This window comes from Natator depressus, chromosome 4 (assembly GCF_965152275.1).
Source record: "Natator depressus isolate rNatDep1 chromosome 4, rNatDep2.hap1, whole genome shotgun sequence".
Taxonomy (NCBI): Eukaryota; Metazoa; Chordata; order Testudines; family Cheloniidae; genus Natator; species Natator depressus.
The window spans coordinates 85114641-85123871 of NC_134237.1; the positions used below are offsets into that span (position 1 = coordinate 85114641).

At 46.1% G+C, this 9231-nt stretch overlaps 1 long non-coding RNA gene across 1 annotated transcript in view; it reads right to left on the bottom strand.

The window, feature by feature from the left end:
* The window catches only part of LOC141985907 (uncharacterized), a 39128-nt gene extending 31211 nt beyond the window's left edge, over nt 1-7917 (bottom strand). Inside the window, exon 1 of the long non-coding RNA XR_012639059.1 lies at nt 6679-7917. This is a non-coding gene — a long non-coding RNA (uncharacterized LOC141985907). The remainder of the gene's footprint in view (nt 1-6678) is intronic.
* Nucleotides 7918-9231: the final 1314 nt, after the last annotated feature.

The window sequence follows — 9231 nt, forward strand, 5'->3', positions numbered from 1 at the left end:
GAGATAATTAACAGTTCCCAGGTGCTCCTGGACCGCGAATGGCCCTTCCCATGATGCTTCCATTCTATGGGCCTGGAGTGCCTTTAAGACCATGACCTGGTCCCCTACTTTGAAGGAACGCTCTCTTGCATGTTTATCATACCAGGCTTTTTGCTCTTTTTGAGCATCCTGTAGGTTTTCTTTAGCAAAGACTAGAGAGGTTCGGAGGGTGTTTTGTAGGTTGCTTATAGAGTCCAGAATGTTAGTTCCTGGAGAAGATGTAAATCCCTCCCATTGCTGCTTCACCAACTGTAACAGCCCCTTAACCTCGCGGCCATATACAAGTTCAATGGTGAAAACCCAAAACTGGGATGTGGTTCAGCTCTGTAGGCAAAGAGCAACTGCTGCAACACTAGGTCCCAATCATTGGGCTGCTCATTTACGAATTTACGTATCATGGCCCCCAAAGTTCCATTAAACTTCTCCACCATGCCATTTGTTTGATGGTGGTAAGGAGTGGCAACCAAGTGATTTACCCCATGAGTTTCCCAAAGGCTTTCCATTGTTCCTGCCAGGAAATTAGTTCCTGCATCTGTGAGGATGTCGGAGGGCCAACCTACCCCTGCAAAAATGTCTGCTAGTGCCAGCACACACTTTTAGCCCTGGTGTTGCTTAGAGCTACTCCTTCCGGCCATCGGGTGGCAAAATCCATGAAAGTCAGTATGTACTGCTTTCCTCTGGAATAGGGGACCCAGAATATCCACAGCTACTTGCTGAAATGGAACTTCAATGATGGGGAGTGGCTGGAGAAGGGCTTTGACCTGGTCTTGGGGTTTTCCCACTTTTTGGCATACCTCACAAGACTGGACATAGGTAGAGACGTCCTTGCCCATTCCCTCTCAGTGGAACGACCTCCCCAACCGGTCTTTGGTCCTGTTCACCCCAGCATGGCCACTAGGATGATCATGGGCTAAGCTCAAGAGCTTGACCCCGTACTTAGTTGGAACTACTAACTGTCTCTGAGGATGCCAGTCTTCCTGGTGTCCACCAGAAAGAGTTTCCTTGTATAAAAGTCCCCTTTCTACAACAAACCTGGATCGATTAGAAGAGTTGAGAGGCGGTGGGTTGCTCCGGGCTGCCGTCCAAGCTCTCTGGAGGCTTTCATCTGCTTCCTATTCGGTCTGGAACTGTTCCCTTGATGCTGGAGACATCAGTTCCTCATTGGATTGTGGACCTATGCTTGGTCCCTCTGGAAGCAATGTAGAGGATGGGGGTGTTTCCATTGACTGCGAACCGCTCTCCGCTGGGGCACTATGTTAGGGTTCAGGCTCCAGCTGAGCCTCTTGTGTAGGGTTATTGGCTGCTGCCAGTTCAGGTTCAGTGGGGCCCTCTGGTGTTGGGGTTGCAAGTACTGGATTCAGTGCTGGCACTGGTTCTGGTGCTAGTTGTTCCGCCGGTTCCGGTTCTGGCTTTGTCTGGGTCTCTGGGACTGGATCCACTACTGCTGTTGCAGATATTGTCCTGGTGTCCGGGTCCATCACCTCTGACTGGGACCTGGTAGAAGTTTCCGGAACAGAGCTAGGCGTGACGGCTTGTTTAGCCTGGCTGTGGGTGACCATTCCCACCCTCTTGGCTGGCTTCACACGATTGGCCAAGTCTTCCCCCAACAGCACGGGGATGGGATAATCATCATAGACTGCAAAAGTCCACGTTCCTGACCAGCCCTTGTACTGGACAGGCAACTTGGCTGTAGGCAAATTGAAAGAGTTGGACTTGAAGGGTTGCATTGTCACTTGGATCTCTGGGTCGATTAAATTGGGGTCCACTAAGGAAGCATGGATAGCCGACACTTGTGCTCCGGTGTCCCTCCATGCGGTGACCTTCTTCCTGCCCACACTCACAGTTTCCCTCCGCTCCAAGGGTATCTGGGAGGTATCTGGGCCTGAGGACCTCAGTTGTGATTCCGGTGCAATGAACTGTAATCTGTTGGGGTTCTTGGGGCAGTTGGCCTTTACATGCCCCGGCTCGTTACATTTAAAATGTCGTCCAGCTGACAGGTCACTGGGGTGGGGGTGGTTGCTGGAGAACGGTGTGGTGGAACGATAAGGTGGCTGGAGGGTTCCTTGGGGGGGGGGGTAGGTGCGGCCTTGGGCTGCCCCCGGTAGTAGGGTGTGGTCTAAGATTGTCCCTTCTGGTATCCGCTCTAACTGCGACCAGTTTTTTTCTTTTCTGCCACCTCCACCCATTTGGCTTCAATCTCCCCCACCTCGATTACATTTTTGGGCTTCCCATCAAGAATGTATCTTTGTTTCCTCCGGAACACCCTCTAAGAACTACTCCATTTGCATTAGGAAGGGCAAATCTTCTGGAGATTCAACACTTGCTCCTGATATCCAGGCATCCCAATGTTTCACAATGTGGTAGGCATGTCAGGCAAATGACGCGTCTCGTTTCCAAGTTAGGGCTCTGAACTGCCCATGGGAATGCTCGGGTGTTAGCCCCATTCTGACTCTCGCCTTGGCATTTCAGCCGCCATCTCAGCTAAGGGTACACTGAGCTGCGGTCTCAGCTCTACCATGTATTGGTCTGTAGAGATGCTGTACCCAAGGCAGGCCCTTTCCAAGTTTTCTAAGAAGGCCTCGGTATCATCGCCTACCTTGTAGGTGGGGAACTTTCTGGGATGGGAAGTGGTACCTGGAGAAGGATTGCTAGGGTTTGTTGGTATTTTCTGCTAAGCCCTTGCCTTCTCCATCTCCAGTGCATGCTTTCTCTTTTTCCTTCTCCTCCTCCACATGCTTTCTCTCTTTTTCCTTCTCCTCCAGTTCTTTGGCCCTTGCCTCCATAGCTCTCCTGTGGGCAGCCTCTTGGTTTTGTTCTGCCTCTTCCGCTGCCTCCATTTCTCTCCTGTGGGCAGCTTCTAGGGCTTTTTCTGCCTCTTTCGCTGCCTCCAGTCTGGCTAACTCCAATTTGTATTGTGTCTTGGTTTCTGTCATCTTTGCATCTCTCTTTTTAACTAACTTTACACAGAGTTAGAAATAAAAAACAAACAAACAAACAGAAAAAACTTGGCTTGTAAAATTTTGCTGTGCTGTAATATGATACCTATATTCTCTGATAGGGATTGTCAGCCTACAGAAAAATCCTACCCCCCCCCCCCAAAACAAACAAAACAAACAAACAAACAAACAAAAACAAACCCAACCCTCCCCCCCCCCCAACACCTTTGTCTCCACGCAAATAGGCAGAAAACCTCTCTAGTTGCTCTTAGGTAAAAAACAACTTCAGGTCTGTGAAGACTTGTGAATTTCCCTGCAGGAGGTTAAGTACCCTGCCTTTAGGTACAGAAAACTCCAGCTCACAAAAGACAATTCACTTTTGTCTTTGCTCTCGCCCCAAAGCAGAGAAAAAAGAACTCTAACTGCTTTCGGCCAAAAGGAAAAAAAATCCTTTTTAAATCTGTGCTTCTGGTTCAAAAAATCTCAAATTGATCTCAAAATGATTTCAAGTTAACCCCACCGCTCTGCCACCATGTCAAGGTTCCTTCCCCACTCTGAACTCTACAGTACAGATGTGGGGACTTGTATGAAAACCTCCTAAGCCTACTTTCACCAGCTTAGGTTAAAACTTCCCCAAGGTACAAACTATTTTACCTTTTGCCCTTGGACTTTCGCTGCCACCACCAAATGTCTAACCGGTATTATTATTAGGAAAGAGTCCATTTGGAAAGGTCTCTCCCCCTCCCAAACATTACTCCCCCCCTTTCTGGGAAGGTTTGGTAATTAGATTCAAAACATAGAGAATCCCTCTAGGCAAAACCTTAAGTTACAAAAAGACACAAAAAGCAGGAATATCTATTCCATTCAGCACAGCTTATTTTCTCAGCCATTCAAAGGAATCAGAATCTAACGCATATCTAGCTAGATTACTTACTAAATTCTAAGACTCCATTCCTGTTCTGTCCCCAGCAAAAGCATCACACAGACAAAGAGAGAGGCTTTGTTTCTCTCTCCCCCCAGCTTTTGAAAGTATCTTGTCTCCTCATTGGTCATTTTGGTCAGGTGCCAGTGAGGTTATCCTAGCTTCTTAACTCTTTACAGGTGAAAGGGTTTTTCCTCTGGCCAGGAGGGATTTTAAAGGGGTTTACTCTTCCCTTTATATTTATGACACACCCTCTCACTCTTCTAGGGATAGTTTGTAGCATTTGACCCCTCTTTGTCTCCTTGATTCAGAATATCTCCACTTATGTCCCCCTTTGCCCTTCTTATGACTATCTCCATAAGTCACTCTTAATTACATCTTTATTTGTCCTTGTCCCTTTTGCTGCTGTGTCCTTCTGTATTTTCTTTCCCCCAATGTCTGTGTCTTTTGTGCTCCCTTTCTCACATGATCTTGGGTCACCAGTGCCTCCATCATTCTGCCTTAGTGCAGAGACTGGTACCCTATGGTGCATGAGCCTAACAGGTCACCCCACCTATCTCTCCCTTAGTCACACCTCATTGCTCACACTTAGCAACAGGTCAGCAATGTAATGGCTGGATTCTTTTCACCAGGATAGGTAGGAAGGTGATAACCAGAAGTTGGAGGGAACCTGCTGCTGGAATCCAGATAATGGTGAAAGTGGGAAGCTAATGAAGGGGGGAAGAAGGAGGGATATGACTATAGTTGGCAACCCCTTCGCTATATGGGGAGAGGTGGACAGGAGGACTATGGAAGAGGTTCCTGAAAACAAGGGGAAGCTGGGGAGGAGAAGACCAGTTGAACAGTCAGTGGAAGCTAACAAGACCAGACTAATAGCCATTGTTGGACCTGTGCTCCATGAACTTATCTAGTTCTTTTTTGAACCCTGTTATAGTCTTGGCCTTCACAACATCCTCTGGCAAAGAGTTCCACAGGTTGACTGTGTGTTTTGTGAAAAAATACTTCCTTTCTTTGTTTTAAACCTGCTGGCCATTAATTTCATTTAGTGACCTCTGGTTCTTGTGTTATGAGAAGAAGTTAATAACACTTCCTTATTTACTTTCTCCACACCAGTCATGACTTTATAGACCTCTATCATATCCCGCCTTAGTCATCTCTTTTCCAAGCTAAAAAGTCCCAGTCTTACTAATCTCTCCTCATATGGAAGCCGTTCCATATCCCTAATCATTTTTGTTGCCCTTTTCTCACATGGCAACCACATCTGCATGCAGTATTCAAGCTGTGGGTGTACCATGGATTTAGGTAGAGGCAATATGATATTTTATCTCTTATTATCTATCCCTTTCTTAATGATTCCCAACATTCTGTTTGCTTTTTTTTACTGCAGCTGCACATTGAATGGATGTTTTTAGAGAACTGTCCACAATGATTCCAAGATCTCTTTCCTCAGTGTTAACAGCTAATTTAGATCCCATCATTTTATCTGTATAGTTGGGATTATGTTTTCCAGTGTGCAATACTTGCATTTATCAGCATTGAATTTCATCAGCAATTTTGTTGCCCAGTCACCCAGTTTTGTGAGATCCTTTTGTAGTTCTTCGCAGTTTACTTGAGACTTAGCTATCTTGAGTAATTTTGTGTAATCTGCAAATTTTGCCACCTCACTGTTTTCCAGATCATTTATGAATATGTTGAATAGGACTGGTCCCCATACAGACCTCTGAGGACACCACTATTTACCACTCTCTCCATTTTGAAAACTGACCATTTATTCCTACCCTTTGTTTCCTATATTTTAACCATTTACCAATCCATGAGAGGACTTTCTCTCTTATCCCATGGCAGCTTATTTGCTTAAGAACCTTTGTTGAGGGACCTTGTCAAAGGCTTTCTGAAAATCCAAGTATACTATATCCACTGGATGACCCTTGTCCACATACTTGTTGACCCCCTCAAAGAATTTTAGTAGATTGGTGAGGCATGCTTTCCCTTTACAAAAACCATGTTGACTTTTCCCCAACAAATTATGTTCATCTATGTGTCTGACAATTTTGTTCTTTACTATAATTTCAACCAGTTTGCCCAGTACTGAAGTCAGGCTTACCGGCCTGTAATTGCTGGGATCTCCTCTGGAGCCCTTTTTAAAAATTGGTGTCACATTAGCTATCCTTCAGTCCTTTGGTAGCTTAGAAGGAATGGGAGAGCTGGTGTGTCAAGGTTCCTCCCCCACTCTGAACTCTAGGGTACAGATGTGGGGACCTGCATGAAAAACCTCCTAAGCTTATCTTTACCAGCTTAGGTCAAAACTTCCCCAAGGTACAAAATATTCCACCCTTTTGTCCTTGGATTGGCCGCTACCACCACCAAACAAATACTGGTTACTGGGGAAGAGCTGTTTGGACACGTCTTTCCCCCCAAAATACTTCCCAAAAACCTTGCACCCTACTTCCTGGACAAGGTTTGGTAAAAAGCCTCACCAATTTGCATAGGTGACCACAGACCCAAACCCCTGGATCTGAGAACAATGAAAAAGCATTCAGTTTTCTTACAAGAAGACTTTTAATAAAAATAGAATTAGAAATAAGAAATCCCCCCTGTAAAATCAGGATGGTAAATACCTTACAGGGTAATTAGATTCAAAACATAGAGAACCCCTCTAGGCAAAAACCTTAAGTTACAAAAAAGATACACAGACAGAAATAGTTATTCTATTCAGCACAATTCTTTTCTCAGCCATTTAAAGAAATCATAATCTAACACATACCTAGCTAGATTACTTACTAAAAGTTCTAAGGCTTCATTCCTGGTCTATCCCTGGCAAAGACAAAATGTAGACAGACACACAAACCCTTTGTTTCTCTCCCTCCTACCAGCTTTTGAAAGTATCTAGTCTCCTCATTGGTCATTTTGGTCAGGTGCCAGCGAGGCTACCTTTAGCTTCTTAACCCTTTACAGGTGAGAGGAGATTTCCTCTGGCCAGGAGGGATTTTAAAGGGGTTTACCCTTCCCTTTCTATTTATGACACGCCCCCCAAATCTCAGCTAGGGTGAAACACTGGCTGGGATTTCTTCCTGGAGCTCTAGGAAAACAGAGTTAATAAGACACATGCATCTCTAAATATGCTACCAAGTACATAAAGACTAACAATATTTTCCACATCTCAAGGACGATTTTAACCAGTTGAGTCTGGGAAACTTTCACGTGAGAGTGCATCAGCCACTTTGTTAGAAGCTCCTGAGATGTGTTGGATGTCGAAATCAAAATCTTGGAGAGCTAAACTCCACCGAAGAAGTTTTTTGTTATTTTCTTTGACGGTGTGAAGCCACTTCAGTGCAGCATGGTCGGTTTGCAGGTGGAAACGCCGTCCCCAAACATATGGGCGTAGCTTTTCCAGAGCGTAGACAATGGCGTAACATTCTTTTTCAGTGATTGACCAGTTGCTTTCCCTCTCAGACAGTTTTTTGCTGAGGAACACTACAGGGTGGAATTCTTGATCAGGTCCTTTCTGCATTAAAACTGCTCCCACACCACGCTCGGACGCATCTGTGGTTACTAGGAACGGTTTGTCAAAGTCTGGGGCCCTTAGTACAGGGTCAGACATGAAGGTCGCTTTTAGCTTGTTAAAGGCCTTCTGACACTTTTCGGTCCACTGAACAGCATTTGGCTGTTTCTTTTTGGTTAGGTCTGTCAGTGGGGCGGCGATTTGGCTGTAGTGCGGTACAAATCGTCTGTAATAACCGGCCAAGCCTAAAAAGGATTGAACCTGTTTCTTTGACTTTGGGACAGGCCACTTTTGGATAGCATCCACTTTGGCCTGTAGGGGGCTGATAGTTCCTTGACCCACCTGGTGTCCAAGGTAAGTCACTCTGTTTAGGCCTATTTGACACTTCTTAGCCTTAACAGTTAGTCCTGCCTCCCTTATGCGCTCAAGGACTTTTTGTAGATGTTCCAGGTGGTCTGCCCAGGAATCCGAAAATATGGCCACATCGTCAAGGTAGGCGACTGCATATTCTCCTAATCCCGCTAGGAGACCATCTACAAGTCTTTGGAAGGTGGCGGGTGCATTTTGCAGCCCGAAAGGGAGTACATTAAATTCATACAGCCCGAGATGTGTGGTGAAGGCTGACCTTTCCTTGGCAGATTCATCTAGCGGTACCTGCCAGTACCCCTTGGTTAAGTCCAAGGTAGAGATGAACTGGGCCTGTCCCAGTTTCTCTAATAGTTCATCTGTGCATGGCATTGGATAGTTGTCTGGGCGAGTTACAGCATTTAGCTTACGGTAGTCCACGCAAAAACGTATTTCCCCATCTGGTTTGGGAACTAGAACCACTGGAGATGCCCATGCACTTTCAGAGGGGCGGATTACACCCATCTGTAACATATCCCGGATCTCCCGTTCTATAGCAGTTCTAGCTTGAGGAGACACCCGGTAAGGTTGGACTCTAATTGGGCGAGCATTACCTGTGTCAATGGAGTGATATGCCCGTTCAGTCAGTCCTGGGGTGGCTGAGAACGTTGGCACGTAGCTAGTGCACAGCTCCTGGATCTGCTGTCGCTGCATACGCCCAAGGGTCATGGAGAGGTTCACCTCTTCCACACCACCAGCACATTTCCCTTCATAGTAGACACCTTCAGGCCACTCAGCGTCGTCTCCTCCCTGGGCTGTAAACTGACAAACCTTTAATTCTCTGGAATAAAAGGGCTTTAGAGAATTAATATGGTACACCTTAGGCTTTCGGTTGGAGGTGGGGAATGCTATGAGATAATTAACAGCTCCCAGGCGCTCCTGGACCGTGAATGGCCCTTCCCACGATGCTTCCATTTTATGGGCCTGGAGCGCCTTTAAGACCATGACCTGGTCCCCTACTTTGAAGGAACGCTCTCTGGCATGTTTATCATACCAGGCTTTTTGCTCTTTTTGAGCATCCTGTAAGTTTTCTTTAGCAAGGGCTAAAGAGGTTCGGAGGGTGTTTTGTAGGTTGGTTACAAAGTCCAGAATGTTAGTTCCTGGAGAAGGTGTAAATCCCTCCCATTGCTGCTTCACCAACTGCAATGGCCCCTTAACCTCACGGCCATATACAAGTTCAAATGGGGAAAACCCTAAACTGGGGTGTGGTACAGCTCTGTAGGCAAAGAGCAACTGCTGCAACACTAGGTCCCAATCATTGGAGTGCTCATTTACGAATTTACGTATCATGGCCCCCAAAGTTCCATTAAACTTCTCCACCATGCCATTTGTTTGATGGTGGTAAGGAGTGGCAACCAAGTGATTTACCCCATGAGCTTCCCAAAGGTTTTTCATAGTTCCTGCCAGGAAATTAGTCCCTGCATCTG